Here is a 19,085-nt window from a genome sequence, read left to right on the forward strand (position 1 = left end):
ATCTGAGTAGCCAGTTACTTCCTCACATACCTTCTATTTTTCCCCTACCCACATCATCAGCCTTAAAACATACCCCCATGGGGAATTCCTAAGTCCCATTAGTGTCGAGGAACTGGGACTGTTTCAATAAAAAACTTAAAATGACCAGTTTTAATAGTCATTAAAACATAAAATACATCATTGAAGGGCATAACTTTCAAAGGTTATTAAAAAAAAGACTATTTATTTATTGTTTTTGTGTTTAATTCGTAGAACTCTATTTATTTTTTTTTTAAATTTAATTGTTATCAAATTAAATGATATAATTATTAAGTTCTGCAAGTATTTTTTGGTTTTTGTTATTGTTATTGTTTGAAAATGGCCTTATAAGCCAAAACAGCTGTAACAATAACAAAAACCAAAAAATACTTGCTGAACTTAATAATTATATTATGAAATTTGATTTTAATTAATTTAAATTTTTTTTTATCAAACTTGTATTTTTTCCTTGCTCGTTTCAAAAAAATAGTTATAAGAGTACATCCACCGAGCCCAGACATTCCACATAACGCATGTGAGCCGTTCCCAACTAGCAAGTAAGTTAATGCTGTGAGGAATTTGCTCACGAAACCAACATGATCTATAATGCGAAAAAAACAGCACTGTTGGTCATAAAACACGAGGAAGGCCCAAAAAACATTCCCCCAGTCTTTTTGAACGGTGAGATTCTGAAAACAGTAGAAACCACAAAATATCTAGGACATATCATCAACAACAAGTTAACGGATGATGAAGATATTGACAGGCAGAGGCGTGTACTGAGTATAAAATGTAACATGCTCAGTAGAAGATTTCGGCTCTGTAGTCCACGAGTGAAAAGGACGCTCTTCTTAGCCTTTTGCACCACCCTGTACACATGCGAGCTCTGGGTTAATTTCGAGAAAAGAACAATGGAAAGGCTTCGGGTTCAATATAATAACGCCTACCGATTGATGTTCGGACTCCCAAGGCACTGCAGTGCCTCCTCGATGTTAACAGAAGGGCGAGTTCCAGGATTTACAACTCTGTTAAGAACCAGGATTGCAGGACTGAGGGAAAGGATAAACCATTCCAGAAACACTATTATCATAGAATCCCGTCTGACTTCAGGATCGAGCATTGAAGACCATTGGAGAAAGATACTTGCTCCCACAATCTTAGATCCGATGGATTTCCGTGCTTCTCTGCTTTAACTTAATTTCATTTTCTATTTAATTTTTAATTTTTTTTTTTAATCTCTTTTTATTTATTTTACTTTATGTAAATATTATTTGTACTTATATTCTCTATGGGATGTGTGGGATTGCACTAACCTCCCCACATCCTGGAATAAAGAATTTATTATTATTATTATTATAATGGTTAGGTCAGTTGTGAAATATACAAAACCAAAAATACATTATCGTATCAGAATTGATTTTATCTTGCCCCTTTGACTAGTTCGATTGAAATTTTAAATAGATTTGATGTACCAAATGTACAACAAATGTATGTTAAAAATAAACTATTGAAACTATTCAAAAAGTACTGAATCATCTACAATACCGCGTATTCATCAAACAAGTTCAAATCACAATGACGTAAAAAATATTCCAGGTAATAAAACCACATTCGGACAAAGAAATAATATTTAATTTGCGACGAAACTCCACAATATACTTCCCCCTGGTATAAAGAGAATAAAAATTTGAATGATTAAAAATCAATAATATAAATCTGGTTGAAAGAGATTAATGAAAAAACTCTGAAAAAAACATTAAAGAAGACTAACAAAACAGAAATGAATAACGTTAGTTCACCTCAGCATAGGTTATCCTATTGAGGATGATTAAGACATACAATATACTTTACATATATTCAATATCATATGTTGTATGTACAATGTTAAAATTGTCGCTATTGTAAAAAAAAAGTTGGTAACAGCTAACGTGCGTTGTACGATATAACTATAGAATTTAAAGCTCAGTAAACTTAGCGGAAACGTGAAATGCGAGCGGGTATTTACCAGAGCACATTTTAATATAACCACAAAAAAGTTTTTTGTATGAAACTGGCAGCAAATTTGGCCCGTTATACATATGACTTTACTTCGAAGTTTTCCCCACAGCGTAGACGTTCTTGGAACTGTCAGAAATGTCTGTTACAATGATAAAAGAAAAACTAGAATGGCCATTGCGGCAGCGCAGCGTGTCAACTTTATATTGATTGATGTGGTAAACACCCTTTCACACAATCAAGATGAGAAAATTTGCGTATTTTGGTTACAACGTATACAAGTAATCAAGTAAAAAAAACTGCTTAATATTGCCAAACCACAATTAAGATTGAAGAAAAGGCTTACATTACCCATATTACAATCAAACATCGAAAAAAAAACAGTTTCCTAAACCGCAATCAAGATGAGAAAAAATTTCGTTTTTTTGGTCATATCGCAACCAAGAAAAGAAAATCTGTGTGTTTCGGTCGAATCACAATCCAGGACTGAAAAGCTGCCAGATGTAAAATAGCATTATCTTAGCCGAGATGGGAAAAATTGCGGAGATATCCTTATATCAATCAAGCCGAGAAAACAACTTATCTTTGTCTTATCAAAATCAAATATGTAAAACTGTGTTTGTGTTAAACAATTATGAAAAAAATTGCTTTGGGGAATTTTTATTTGAATAATTATTGTGAACTATGTTGATGTAAACGAAGCGGAATATAATTATCATGACCGAAAAGCTGGAAAAACTTAATTAACTTATAAACTTATTTTATTTAACAATAAAATATTTGCTTTACACAAGAACAAAAAAATCCAGTTTATCTTCAGATACCATCTATCATATTCACGAGTTTGACATAAAGTAATTTAACCCTCAACATTATTTTAAATTACAAATAGTACAATATCGACGGCCGGTATAGTCCAGTGGTAACGCATTGGACTGCCATTCCGAAGGTCGCGGGTTCGAACCCGGCGTGCGCAAATAAATTTTATTTGATTAATTTGTGTTATTTCACAATTAATTAATTAAAATAATATATAGTATATTTGCGGCACGTTCCAGAGTGGAAGATACTACCAGTATCGCCCTGGTGTAAGACCACCATTCAGAATTGAAACGTTGCTCCAAATGGCTTTAGCCGTGTTTAGTGACTAGATCTGAATAGCCAGGTACTTCCCCACCTTCCTCTTTCCCTTCCCCACTTACCTTCAGCCTCACAACATCCCCCAATTGGGGATGCCATAGTCTCACTGGCTCCAGACGAGAGCAGTTGGGACTCTTGTGAGGTATTCACTATAAAAAAAAAATATCACAATGACTTTCCGTGCAATATTTTTAGTGAGAATGATTGTGCCCACTTTAAATAAGTGAAGGCATTATCTGTCTAGGTTTGTTTCACTGGCATAAATTGAGTCACGCGCCAAACGTTTATTTTCACTATTCAAAGGACTTCATAATATGGCTATGGGATCTTCAGCGAATTCGTGGGTTAATATGAGCCAAATCCCCTTCTCAAACGTGAACTATACGAACATCGTACAGCGTCGTGGTTTTGGGATAAAAGTATTATATCAAATTTAACGCGTTAATATTTGCATACCAATTTGTTCATGTAAAACTAGGCCTCTTGTACACGCTTTTAATTGGCTTAGGAAAATCTTTTGAATGGAATTTCTAATGAAAAAAAATGTGACAAGGAGGGTCCATCTGATTGACAATCCGTTGTTAACGGATCGATTGCAATCTATAATGCATAGACACTCGGTGAGTGTGCTGAGTCTATTCCACATGTATATCCTTAGAGCCTGCTCTAAGGGGCTGGCAGCATTGATACCCGGTGCATCGGCGCACGTCCGCGAATGTTGATGAGATTGGGTCGATTCTTCGACTCCTTTTTGTGTAAGTCAGTTCGTACGTGAAATAAGCTACTGGCATCTGATTTTCCTCCATCATATAATCCGGGTCTCTTTAAGAGACGCATTAATAGATCCTTTCCTTCAGCCCTTATCTTCACAACGTCCAACCGAGTCGCGTTATGGTTCCTCTGTCTTTGCACTATACAGACAGGGGCGCTTTTGTGCGGTGTCACATAATTTTTTTTAATGGTGTTAACTGACCCTTTGAAACTGATATTTAAAATAACGGTTTAAGCTGGCGTACATTGTTGTACGCCGAAATTGTAAACTAATGCTTATGGTTTCATTTTCCGAAATCACACGATTATTCATATTTAAAAAAGAAAACCCTATTTCAGCTACGTAATTCGGTAACAATTATATACTCGTATGTTTGGCTGTTCAAACGTCAATAAAGTATCTAAAAGACATTATATAAATATTATGGTATTTTTAATTGATTTCACGGAAACTTATCCTTCTCATAAATATTAATATATTAATCTATTTTTACAAAATAATGTATTTCAAAATTTTCTATTGCATATTTCTAAAACGTGAGAGATATCACCCTCCCCTCCTTTAATCAAACAAACATAAAATATTCAACCTCTAGGTATTGTGTTCTAACCGTCAAAGAATAATTTTATCCACTTAAGCTACTTACGGTTTCTATAATTATATTAAACTTATGTTACAGAATATGGTGCTATCGACTTAAACATCGCAAACACGTACTCATGTGGACGTGTCCACTTGAACCAGCAAAGGAAGGAATACATGGAAATGCGGAAACAAAATGAGTAAGCCACTTCACGTAAAATTTCACTGAATTCTGCAAGGTCTACATAATACGCATTTTCATATAATGGAAAGACGTCGGAAGATAATATGTTTTATTCTGAAACTGTTCAACAAGGAAGAATTTGACAGTTGTATTAGCAGAAATAATATCACAGTAGAAAATTCAATGTTTAAAAACATCATTATTTGCATGTCGACCCTTCACGCTAACGACCGAATTCTAATATCGAGTATTGTTACCATCAATATTATGTTAACTGTCTTGATCGACGATTATTATGAATTCTATGATTCAACCCAAGACCTAGCTAAATAACAGATGATGCAAAAAAATGCATGTCTATTTAAAACAAATATTTCTCTACTTAAATAACTACCCTTTTCTATCGATTTTCTTGTTTAATTTGCTGTTTCGTATTTTACTATCGTATGTTAAACGAACTTATTAACTTCTCCATTAATCGCAAATTCACTTTGTGCGTTCATTTTAATTTAATAAAAATAAATAACTCTGGATATAAACGTACTTAATCAAAATAATCTACATGTTTCGAAACTAATGGTATCTTCGGCAGGATTAACGTATAATGAAAATCAACGAATGTAAAAATTGATTAACAAACAATATTAAAGTTAAGACAAATAAGTACCCATAGACAAAATTTTTAATTTTTCCGACTTTATGTCGAAAAAAACTAAACTCTTCCACGCACTTTTACACAAATGATCATCTAGTCAATCCACATTATGCAAGTGCTTTATATAAGCATAATAAATACAAAATAATACAAGAACAACACGTCAACTCACCAGAGATCAAATGGGAAAATAATTCACCGACTCCAGATATTTTAATATGAGAGGTTTTGGCTTGGTAGAACTTCTAACTGGACCTATAAATCCTACTGATCCCTAAATATAAATATTTGAAAAATTTTTCGAAATCCTACATGTATTTAAAATGACTGATTTTTGCATTTTTATATATAAATTCTTTGACAGATCTAATACGCCTAAATTTTGAGTGAGAAAGGTAAGTATAATGCCAATAGCCGAAATAAAAAAGGTAATATTTTTATAGTTTGAGAATGCCAAATTCTTTTAATCTCAATTCCTAAATCTGTGAATTTTCTTATTTTTTCAGAAACAAATTTTTGAATATTACAAGAATTTGGAATAGCGACATCAATTTTTTTTTTTTTTTTTTTTTTTTTTTTTTTTTTTTTTTTTTTTTATATATACAATAATATTATTATTGGGTTTATAAAAACAGTTTATTTTTAAACAAGTTCTGCTGTGTAATTATTATTACGCGTGACAGCTGTTTCGCCCTCTGAAGGCATTATCAAACTGTGGGTAGCCCACTTACAGACGATACATTTATATTATTTCTAGGTAGGTATTTTAATTTCATTTACTGATTTCTTAATTGATTTCTAAGTAAAATATTAAAAATTATTAATGGTTATTACCCCAGCAAAGAAACAGCTGTCACGCGTAATAATAATTACACAGCAGAACTTGTTTAAAAATAAACTGTTTTTATAAACCCAATAATAATATTATTGTATATATAAAAAATAAAAAAATAAAATGGAGTTCTACAAATTAAACTTAATAACAATAAATAAAAAAAAAAAAAAAAAAAAAAGCGACATCAATGATATAAGTTATTTTTGTAATTTGGCATGTAAAACTATATCGGGTCTATTACGACTAATCGTTCGGTCTGTTAGTATAGTTTTGTCATAATATATTTTATAAAATTCATTTACTTTTTTGATTTAATTTGGTTCGTGTTCATAATATTGTACTGTATTTGGTGAATTATTTATAAAACTTTATTGTGCCTAAATGTATACTCGGACGGCGCTAATATAATCGTAGAACATCCCGATTTAATATGTGCCATAGTTTCCGAAAAAGCCAAAAATTTTCTACATAAATCTTCAATTTGATTTGTATCTGTGATTACATGCTTCCTATAATTTTTAGTGTTAATGACTCTATCCTGAATGGCAATCATGAATCCTTCTATTTTAGCGCTCAACTCTCAAATACTCAACCATTGACGAAAATTTGTAAACATACGTTTGATTGAAATAATTAAAGTGTTTTGCGTGTATAATTTTATTTGGTTGGTTTTTATAAAAATGTTAGCATTCTCGTCTTATATATTTAAAGGTGTAATGTTTCTATCTGCCTTGCAAATTATTTTGTGCATTTCTGAGCTATTAGCTTTCCTATGGAAAAAAGTTCTTAGCAGTTCTACCTGATTATTACAATGAGCGCTGGTAAATTGGTTATTATTATTTTAAAAAATGATGTAAAATTCTTAAAAAGTAGGTTACTATTGCATTCATCTACATATCAAAAACTTTTATAAATTAACTAGAATCAAGCGTTTTTCACCTTTTTATGTTATGATGTAGCATAAAAAGATTCTCCCTTCAATCTCAACCCTTAACTTCCATTTTATATTTTCTTATTGGGGGTGCTATTTTTCCACTTGTTTCGGGCCGTGGAACTCTGGTGTTGTATGAACGTTCTGTTTTCTGAATTTTGCGATAAAGCTATTGAAAGATGATAGGCATTTTGCCAAAAGAAACTCGAAGGGGTGACTTGTAAATTTACTAGCCTGTTTTGGCTACCAAAAGTAGCTTGTTAACAGTCAGTTTTATTGCAGTTGAATTTTTTGTAGAAACTTTGTATTTTGTGTGTATTACATAACATACTACAACTAAATTATCTGTAAGTTAGGAGCGAAATGTTAATACGTTTGAATGATAGTTTTGTTGTGTTAACTAACTAACTAACCAAGACGCCGATTCCTCACAGGGGTAGGCAGAGAAGCTGACCGCCAAAACAATTCGGTATTGGTACACACTCCTTGCTAAATTCACATTCATACATCGTCTCATACATACTCTTCTATGATTCCGACTCTTGACTTGACCCGACTCAAGTATCTGATTCTCTCGATGGCACGAGATAATTAATACTACTTTACACAAAACAAGATCTTAACCTTCTAAATATGTTATGTTTTAAAAGAAAACTAATCATACAATTGAAAAAACAAATGTTGTAAGCAATAATCGTAGAATAAAATACTAGTATTTACTGAATTGTTTATTGTTTTAAAATAAACCGACGTAGAATAGTGGCTTAGTGCACCTTGGAAGGTTGTGGGTTCGATTCTCATCTGCGGCATTTATTTGTTTTCAGAAGTATTTAAACAAAATTATACAGGTGGTTTGGGCTAATAATTATAGTTTTTAATAATTTTCTAAATAAGTATTCAAATAAACGCCTAATCCACCCTTTACCGAAATGTCTGAATTCTGACGCTGATCTTGTTGTGTTAAACTCACCCCAATTGATGGGTCTGGCTAGACTGCGGCGAGGCTTGTGGGATCTCAGATAATTTAATCCAGAAATATAATAATAATAATAATAGTTCTTGTACAGGGTGGCCGAGACAGAACCCTTGCAAATATTCCACCGCAAAATAATTACGCTTCAGTACTGATTCTGATTGTGATGGTAAATAAGGTGAAGGAAGAACTAAAGAAGATGATGGCGTTTTTATAACTATTGGTACGTTGTTATGAAGTTCTTAGGTGAAACATCCATCAATAAAAATGACCCAATTCCTGTAAAAGATAAATGATTATTTGAGAATAAGATAATTTATGGATCTAAACGAAACACAAAACAGAACAAGACACAGATAATAAAAAAAGAAATCGATCTCAACTGGGAATCGAACCCAGTATCTCTTAAATTAATCTCAGTTGTCTTAAATTATATCTTTAATTAGCACTAAAAATTACACACTCTGTGGACGCTTAATATAAGCAATACTACAAACGATTTAACTATAAATTCTGTAGGGGTACTCAAGAAAATAATTAGGAACCAAATGTTTTATGAAAAAAAAAATGAATCCGTAAATTTTTATTTTCGATATGAATTACATGCTGGAATTTTGATTTAATAGTTCTAAATTTCTTTTGCAATATTGAAAATATTAGGCACGGTTAAGAATAATTGTTTTTTCTTTTTTTTTCAATATCAATCTCTACCTACTCATGTAGTCACAATCATCCAGATGATAAATGCACGTTGTGGAATTATTTCAACTACATATGTTTAATAATTACCTGTTCAAAATGCACTCAGTAAATTTATTCTACAATGACTGAAATTTCAGTACATTTAAAATCTAAAATAACGATATTTATCATTAAAAAACTAGTATAAATGCTTTTAATCTTCTTGCAATGAAAAAAACAATACAATAATTTTGTCCAGTTGGCTTGTTCTAGATGGTCCACTGTGCGGAGGAGGGAAATTTTCAGATGTTTACTGAAAAAAAGTGAGAAAATAACACATTGAAATCGGCCAAAAGATATATAATAATTACCCATTCAAAATGCACCCAGAAAATGTATTCTACGATAACTGAAATTTCAGAACTTTCAAAAATATTTGGTTCTCTGTAGTTACATAAGAAAATAATCGATGAGAATTTTTTAAAACGTGGAGCAATAATGGAGGTGCATACGATGATTTTCTGCAATTTTTTGACGAATTCTTCCCAAAAAAGAAAAATTGTTTCCAAACTTCTCATTCACAGCATGCTTGTTTAAAGTTAGTTTGGAATCTAATACAACTCCAGTATTTTCAATAATTTCGCTGCATGTGTTCTTATGTACAATTAACATACATTTTGTCCCCGTATTTTATTTAAGCTTATTTATTTTTAGCCATCTTCACTCATAATTCAGTACATTGCTTAAAATATTTATTAATTCTTCTTAGCTATCTCTAAATATGTATATTAGTATATCATCGGCAAATAGTTGGACATTGAATTTTGAAAATGATTTTACCAAGTCGTTAATGTAAGAATGAACAATGAAGGTACTAGGACTGACCCCTGCGGTACCCCTAAATTATTCTCCAATGGTTTTTTTAACTTTTGTTACATGTTTTTGGTTTTTCAAATACTCTTCTATTCATTTAATGGATAAATTTGAAAAACTCTTCTATTAACTCAATGCATAAAGCTGAAAACTATTTTATTCATTAATAATGGATAAAGCTGAGAAACCAATTCCATTTAGCTAACAAGATAAGAGAATAGTGAAAGACTTGAATTCATATCCACGACTTATGGTTATAACGGCCATAAAAAGGGCTTATGACCGACTTTTCTATACCATCACCAAACAGGTGCATAATAATCTAATAAGCAAGATGATAGGTATTAAAAATAATAATTTCGGTGGTCTCTCTTTGTAATTCCGGTTCGATGATTTCTCGAAATGAGATTGGCTTTGAGTTCCAAAACTGACTGTGGGAAGTAGGTAAAACATGTATTATATTAATGGCAATTAAAAAGTCTTTATTTGAAATTGTATTTCTTCTGTCTGAATGTTTGACAAACGTCGTAATTTTGTTCATTTGAAAGGAAAATTTCTGATGGTGAAAAAACACATATATATTTTTTTAAATACTTTTAGTTTCACAAATCATAATTTTGTGGTGATTATTCACGGGAGTGCGCTACAACAAATATAAAATGCATATTACATTTGTGGTTGGTATATTTATAAAAGGTGTCTACAGTTTTATTTCCGAATTAATGGAATGAATAGTGTATTATTTTACGATCATAATCTGTGGGCCGTCCATCTTCGTGTCAGTAAATATGATAATCATTGCATCTTAATAGCACTGTTGATATGTCAGAACTGAGTGTGGGGTTTTCTCATTTCAGTTTATACGATTGCTTTTTTAAATAAACAATTCTAAAATAGTGTTTGATTATAAACAAGCGTGCTTGTTGAAATGGCGAACCAATACATTTTATCTAACACTTTATATACACCTATATAATTCATGGTAATGATATATTGAAACAAGTTTGTAGAAATGAGATCCCTATGGCGTATGTGTGGTAAAACCATGTATCATCGTGTGAAAAATGTGGAGATCCGCAAAGAGTGCATGGCTGATGTAAGCGTATTGAGTAAGATTAATAAAAGGACGCTTAAATGATTTTGGCATGTAGAGCAAATGAGCGAAGAAAGGGGTGTAAGGAGAATATATGACATAGATGTGAATGGTAGCAGAAGTCGGGGAAGCCCGAGGAAGACTTGGCACGATCAAGTGAATCAGATACTTGAGTCAGGCCATGTCAAGAGTCAGAATAATAGAATAGTATGTATGAGACGATATATGAATGTGAATGAGGCAAAAGAGTGTGTGCCAAGACCGAGTTGTTTGCCAGTTCGCCCTCTCTGCCTACCCCTGCGGAAAAAACGTCACGATGGTTAGTTAGTTAATTAGTTAGTTATTTAAATCTGTTTCCTCTTATGTTAATAATTTAGGGTTCCCGATTTCAACTTATTATAGGCGTATAATTATCACTTAAAATATGGTTTATATACATAACAATTGATTTTTAGTTGTAATAATATCATTGTATACCACCCCTGTTAACCCCAACCCCTCCTTCAAAAATCGTGTATATTAACCTTAGTTTAAGGAATAATTATAACAGTCTGAAGATTACCATAATAAGCAGAAACCGGTAACGGTAAAAAAATAAAATAAGTTAATTTTTTTTGATAGTTAATTTTAATTTTTAATTTTTTTTTTTAATTTGGTACAAATTTTTTACATTTCAAAGTTTTCCAGTAATGTTGGCCTCACTGGGTGGCTTGCCCGTGCTGAGGCCTTCATTTTATAATATGAAAATATAATCTACATAATACATTTAAAGAGAAAATAATACATTTAAAATATAATCTTGTGTGTTTGTGAGTGATGTGTGTTTATATTGGTTTTGTGTGTTACGTGTAGGTTATATTTTTATTTAATGCTATGACATTTTGGCAATATTGTCTTTTTTGTTCTTTAATCCATTTTGTGTGTGAATTTATTTTTATTTTCCTCAATTATAATTTCAAGTTTTACACTGTTGAAAGCTTTTATAGCATGGTATTGGTAGTGTCTTTGTCCAAAGCTTGAATTTACTGACGGAGTTTTTATGTTTTCTTTGTACGCTTGTCTAACTGGTCTGTTAGTGTTATTTTGTGTATGTTGAATTTTTTTGTCAAAAATGTAGTTAAGTAGTGTTTTAACGTATAATTACAGATGTAAAAAGGCTTTTTTATTTGATTCTCACCCTTATGCTGCATCCTTAAGTTGTATCAAATTTTAGAGTAAATGCGGCAATCCGTAAGCTTACTCTGCATATTGAGTTTATTTTCTAATCTCGTTTGGTGTTAACAAATGTTAACGAATGCTATTTTAATTCAAATAACTTGGTTAAATTCTAGTTTTTCAAACAAACAACTATTTTGCCACCTTTTAGTCATCACGTAATACAAAATTTTATACTGGTAGTGGCCACGTTTTGGAAATAACATTAGACGGGTGGTGATTTTGTAACCACCGTGGCAAAGATAATGAAAACCAAATTTAATTATGTTATTATTAAGTTCTGCAAGTATTGTAGTTTTTTTAAATTTATTTACTATTGTGACAGCTGTTTCGGCGTTCAAGACTATTTTAAAACTATGACTAGGCCACTTTAAGACTTATATATTATGATGCTATTTCGATTTCAATTTTTATGATGTCTAATTTGATTTATTACCGGTTAAACCGGTTTATTGAGAAAGTATTAGTGACGATAGATTTTCTAGTCTGTGGAGTATTTTGAAGTCTGTTTTCCAGAAATTAAATGGCAATATTTTCTTAATTGTTTAATAATGTTATGACGGCTATTTATTTAAATGTGCTATGTTGCTTAGGTCTTGTGAACATTTTTCCTTACTTTATTAATTAATTTTATTTTAGGAACAATCGTCCGTTTATTGATTTCTAATTGTTCGAGTAAATTTAATCTACGACAACATTATAAAATTTGATAACATTAATTTTTTTTTATAAAAATAAATGAAGTTCAACGAATTATAAACAAAAAAAAATCAATCAATACACTAGTAGTAATGCTATAATTAAGTATGATGGCTTATCTTATAGATTACTATTGGTGTAGAAATATGTATCTACTAGTATGTAAATAAAAATAAAATTGAAGTTTTAATCCGTATAAACGAATGATGATAATTTTAACTTAAAAGATATTTTGTTATATTTTAAATAAGTGGTGTTTTATTAAATATTCTCACAAGAGTCGCTTATACCTATTATTTATAATCGTTTTTCTTATATTAGCGCGTTCTCTTCCTCTTTCGTACTTTTACGTTCTACTTTCAAACAACCTTCAGTAATCTTATTCTTCTTTTTGAACGCTTATAACGCAGCCATAGTTTTGCACTGCCTTCTAGTCTGGAAAGATAGACCTATGGCATTTTAAATAGCAATAAGCTAGATAGGCCATGAACCATTATCGCCAACAGCCATCACAATTCTGCAAAATTGTAACAGATCAAATGCATAAGTTAACCCTTTCATACCCGCATTATTGTTTCCACATATATAAAATATGCAATGCTTGATAATACCTCAGAAAATTATTTGCAAATTTTTGATTTTTGATTTTTTTTTTTTAGAAATTTTTCTATGTTAATTTGGATTAACATTGGGCGTCAGAGGGTATTTTTTAAATAGTAAGGTAAAATAAACATAACACAAAAGTAATACAAAATGTTTCGTGTCAAAAATGCACATTTACAGTGTAGTGATAATCTCTAAGGTACAAATAAATAACATTTTAACTAAAATTCATTCAGAAATAAATAAATAATCTAGGATATATCTTTAAAAATTCGCCATACTAGTCGAAAACATGTCCGTCACTACCAGTGTTAATTTGAATGAAAATTGAAATTAATTTGCAATATTCTGGGAAATTACTGTGATCAGTGAATTGAACTGATGTTATTACTATAGAACACATCTTAATGCGTTAAAATATTTGTAATTCGAGAAGAAAATATTGATATCTCACCTTAAATTAAGTAATCAATGACGGCAGAAATCGATGAAACTCACCATCAGCAGATGTCAAAATGTTTATCGTTGTTGTGGCGGGAATAAGGATTTAAACCGAGCGGAAAAAATAGACGCCTCAGAAAAGACTACAAGCTATAAGAAAACGAAAACATGGCTTTTCTAAATCTCTACCGTTACGGTAAAAAAATTCACAAAGTTCATGTTAATTTGAAATAACACTGGGGATGAAAGGGTTAAATTGAAAGTACGTGCTATTTTTTCGTAGCTCGGTCACAGTCGGCACACTTCCATGCAATATCTCAATTTTTTCTATAATTTTAGTTAAATTAAAAATATCTCACGTAAAACTAGTTGATTTTCAGCGGAAAATTGGTCATAAATTCAACTTGAGCGTCGTTTTCTCACTTCCATAACCAGAGCGAAGCGTTCAGTCCATTAACTGGCTATGAAAAATGCAAGTCGTATAACATTTTATGAATACGCGAGAATTCTCAACAAATACCCATAAATAAGTAATGTTGCTGCGCTCCACGAACGACCTTAAAATACTAGTTATCCGAGACTGTAGAACCAATTCCCCGTACAAAATCATTAATCATGTGTTAAATGAAGTTTAGTATAATAAAATTTACTCGTTTATCAATAAATTATTGAACAGAGGAAAAATGGTTTGTTCTATAAATATCTTGTTGGGACTCGGCTTTATAGAGATTTCAATTCAAAATGTTAAATAAATTAAATGGTAGCCTATCAACTCATTGAATTTTCGGAAAGCTCCATAACTCGTTATAGTAAAGATTATACTGACTAACTTACAGACTAAGTTGAGCATAATTTTTGACGCTCGAGCTCATCGCTGTATTTTTTAAACATTCAAAGAATTTAATTTTTTTTTTTTAAAGAAAGAAATAGTAAAAATATTTGAGAATCTCCTACTACTACCACAGTAATCGGAAAATATTCTTGTGTTGTGATGGAGGAATTGAACTTGCCAGCCGAGGAACTGAACACACTACGCCTGGGTGGGACCCAGAAGCGATGTCAACTCAGCCGGTCATTTCATATGTCTTTAATCACTATTTTTAATTGAAGTTATAATTTTTTGATACTTCATTATTTTCATCGCTCTTATATAGTTGGCTCAGAACGCACGTGCGCCACTCCCAACTAGCAAAATAAATAATTAAGCAATGAAAAGGGAAAGATAAATAAAATTAATTGTGACAATAATAGTGTGTTCGGGTTTTACCATTTATATTCAAGTATTTATTAATTTACTTGCAAGTTGGTAGCAGCACAAGTGCAAAAAGTTCGTTAACATTAAGTCCATCGGTCCATGTTACAAACATATATATTGTGACAATTTGATGTTAACACATTGTCCGCAGCTAGCTCTGAATAATACTTAAATATATTGCTGTTCTTATACTTACCAATTCGTATGTTCTGCCTTCTCGCCAATTCGGGTTGCTTGGGTGTGGACTAGGGAGGTGAATTTAATTAAGAACATGTAATAATTATAAGTCTCGATTTTAATTAGATTTTTCAAATCTTAATACTAAATCTAAATTATGCTTATGTCTACTTACATCTAAATCTTAACTAATTGTCATATGGATCGGATACAACTAACTTCGTAGAATCTTCTGCGTTCCGCGGGGGCGTTTCCAGGCGCGGTGTCGTCCGAATGCAACAATGGGGTTGTGGCGGTGGGCAGTGGGTGGCGCGCAGTGTTTATTGTTTTGTTTTATCACTATTTAATGTTCACAAGATACATCGGCACTTTGCGGCACTATCCGTTGAACTGTTAGTTTTGCAATGTTTGGTTGACACTTTGAATCGCAACAGCACTTTACAATACGTTAGTTTATTATCCTCTTTTAGTAATGTCCATTTCACTTTTTAGTTTAACCGGCGATATCGATTGTCCACTTTGTACAACTCACTTTCTTTGTTTCTTAGGAACCTCTTCCTAACCAGCTCGTCTCTCTCCTGTCTCCCTATATACTGTCCTGGTTCCTCTCGTAGGGCCTGTCGCCCTACACCGCGTCGCCCTACCCCGCACCACACACTTCTTTCTTTGCAACCCCCGTCTGTCAACACTTTCTTTGTCTTTGGGCGCACACTGCGGGACATACTTAGTTTAACGTTCAAATTTATTTGTGACGCAATTTGATTCGTCACAACACCCCCTTCGTTACAAAAGAAAATTATGGTTTCCTACAAACATAATTTTCTATTTCCTTTTTTCCATATCACAACCATCTTAACTCTAAACATGGTAAATCTTAAATTATAAACAATTCAATATTCTAAATTTAACATTTCTTATCATTACTTATCCTCATCATTTTTTTTTTCTCTTTTTCATCATATCTCATTTTCAACGACAATCCTTTTCGCTACACGCTCTTTCAAACCCACAACAAAACTCAAGTCAAAACATTTAGCCTATCAACATAAAATAACATGAAAACAATAAAAGTGACAATAAAACACATTAAAATCAACGATGAATACTAACACCTCGACTAACATAACACTTCTTATTTTAACCAAGCGATCCAATCCTCTCCAGACACTTGAGGATATAAACCCTTTCAATTTTTGTTTACAAATTTCTTCACAAGCATGTGACCAAAAACTAATGACAAGATTTTAAATGACAACATGAAATGACAACATAATTAATGACAATATTAATGACAACATAAAATTTTCAAAGAATCAGGATAGGGAAGGAGTTGGGAATTCATACCTACCACTTCAGTTTAATCTCCCCTCAGTTCTGCTGGCATGTCTGAAGTATAATAGAATTCCATACTTACATACGCATAACTCCTTATCAATACACGTTGATCACTTAAACCTAAACCTTAGTTGTACTTTGCAAAAGAGGCCGTTACTAATCTTTATTCACTCCTCATTTACCTAAACCTATTAACGCCTACATCTTCGATAACAAAACAAGAAATCCGGTGTACATACATAGTACATCTGAAATGAAATGAATGATAAAAAACTAAACAATATATGGTAACAGAGTTGTAGTGTATCTCCCGGCGTGATACACAATCGAAAATTGAGCGCCAGATAGTTTCTATTACACGGTGAAACCACCAAAACCGGATACTCTGTCTCTCATTCAACCGCTTTTAAGATGCAACCTCAACATGTCACATTTTATCATTCCTGCTGGCTAATGCTTCAATGCATCATCCCATTTTATTTAAATTTTTCGCACTTTTACATATTTTACGGTCTTTTATCACGCGCGCAGAATTCTTTTCAGATATCGAGACTTTTAGGTACACACATACTAATTTCAACGAACGCGCGTATTTGTTCCACTCAAATCATGGAACGTTCAGTGCTTGCTTTCGTTTTCGCATTTTCGCTCGTGGACGCACTTCTACCAATACCGGTCTTTTATCACGCATGCAGACTATTCAGATATAGAGACATTTAGGTACTCTCATAGTAATTTCGTCAAACATGCATATTTGTACCACTCAAATCGTGGAACGTTCAGTGCTCCTTTACGTTTCCGTTCGCATTTCACATTTTTTAATTTGTGGACGCACCTCTACCAACACCGGTCTTTTATCACGCACGCAGATTACTTTTTAGATATGGAGACATTTAGGTACTCTCATACTAAGTTCATCAAACGTAAGTATTTGTACCTCACAAATCGTGTCGGTGGTAAGTGCTCCAATTCGTGACTAACGCAGTTCGTCATCACATTCGCACGCGCCCTTTTATTTTCTCATCTGCGCAGACTACTATCCGAAACATTGCGAGACTTTAGATACAAGATAATGTACGGTTTCGCCGAACGAAGATATTTGTTTTTCTCAAATCGCGTTAAGTGAATGCGCCTAACCCTTTCTCTCCCCTCTCTATCGGTCGCCTTCTGCCATCAATTTTTAATTATCGGATTTTTACCGAACACATAAAATTGATCGAAATTGTGGTATGAAAATGAATTTCTCCGAATGACATATAGAAAATACATTGTTATTCTTATGCCGTTCATACACAGCAAATTTTTACTAACTTGCACGATATGAATGCGCTACAAAATCCTTTTGTATCATCTTCGCGGTTGTTCTATTTTTACAGTGAGATATTACAGAGTATCGCGTTGTACGTTACAACATGTTGAAATATAAAATTGAAATTTAATCTAGCCAAAACTTAAGTGTAAAAATGGACTAAATATATATAACTTACTCTAACCTATTTTTCCGATCTCCACCGTGTCACATCACAATCGTGGGAAGCTCCGATTTCACTAGATCCTTAATGTGATATCTACCTGTCTCCTTTCCGTTTGTATCCGCTAGAAGATATAAGACGTCGGAAATTTTTTCTTTTACGACGTTTTGGATGAATCTTGGAGCTAATTTACTTGAAAAGTATGCAGCAGCATCAGAGTGCACGAAATTTTTTCTCCACACGACGTCCCCCGGCTTATAAATTACTTTTCTTCTACGTAAATTGTATGCACCTGCATTTCGTTGGAAAGCTACCAGCAAATTATCCCGCACTATATCGAAAACAGTTTGGAGTTCCTTTAAGGATGATCCATAGAATTGTGTATCGTTTATTCTAAGGCCAGTTTTAGATTCTGATGTCACATTATTACTCTGCGGGTGAAAACCTCCGTTCAGCATTTGTTCTCTGCCGTGAAATAGGAAATACGGTGTAAATCCGGTGGAAAAATTTACCGTGTTATTCATTGAAGTCTGTACCATTGGCAAGTGAGAGGTCCACGCCCGCTGATCCTCCTTGATCATTATGCTTAGTGTCGTCTCAATTGTCTTATTGTAAGCTTCAACTACATTTGATTGAGGAGCGTAGTATGCGTTGTAGAACAAAATAGGTACATTGTATTTTCTCGTGAATTCTTTCAACTCTCGAGATATGAATTGCTTCCCATTGTCCATTTGTAGCACTCTCGGAGTCCCTAATGGTAAGAATATACCAAATTCCAAACACTTTATGATGGCCGCGGAGGTAGCTTTACGTAGGGGAAACAACCAACAGTACTTTGTAAATACGTCGATGCAACTCAATATATACGAGTGTCCAGACCGGCTGCGAGGTAATGGGCCAACTAAATCTATGGAAATCATTTCCATGGGGGCGCTGACTGACTTCGGAGTGGACATTTGACCTAAAGGCGCCCCTGTTGATGGTTTGTACGCCTTGCAGGTTCCGCATTTTCTAACATATTTTTTAATATCTCTGTACATCCCTGGCCAATGAAATCGCAATCGAGCTTTCTTAAATGTTTTAAATGTTCCCGGGTGACCTATTGTAGGAGAATCATGACATTCTCTTATCGCTTCTTCTCGTTTAGCATAGGGTA

The sequence above is a fragment of the Hesperophylax consimilis genome, chromosome 7, assembly GCF_061612785.1.
Source record: "Hesperophylax consimilis isolate HC1 chromosome 7, BYU_Hcon_1.0, whole genome shotgun sequence".
NCBI lineage: Eukaryota > Metazoa > Arthropoda > Insecta > Trichoptera > Limnephilidae > Hesperophylax > Hesperophylax consimilis.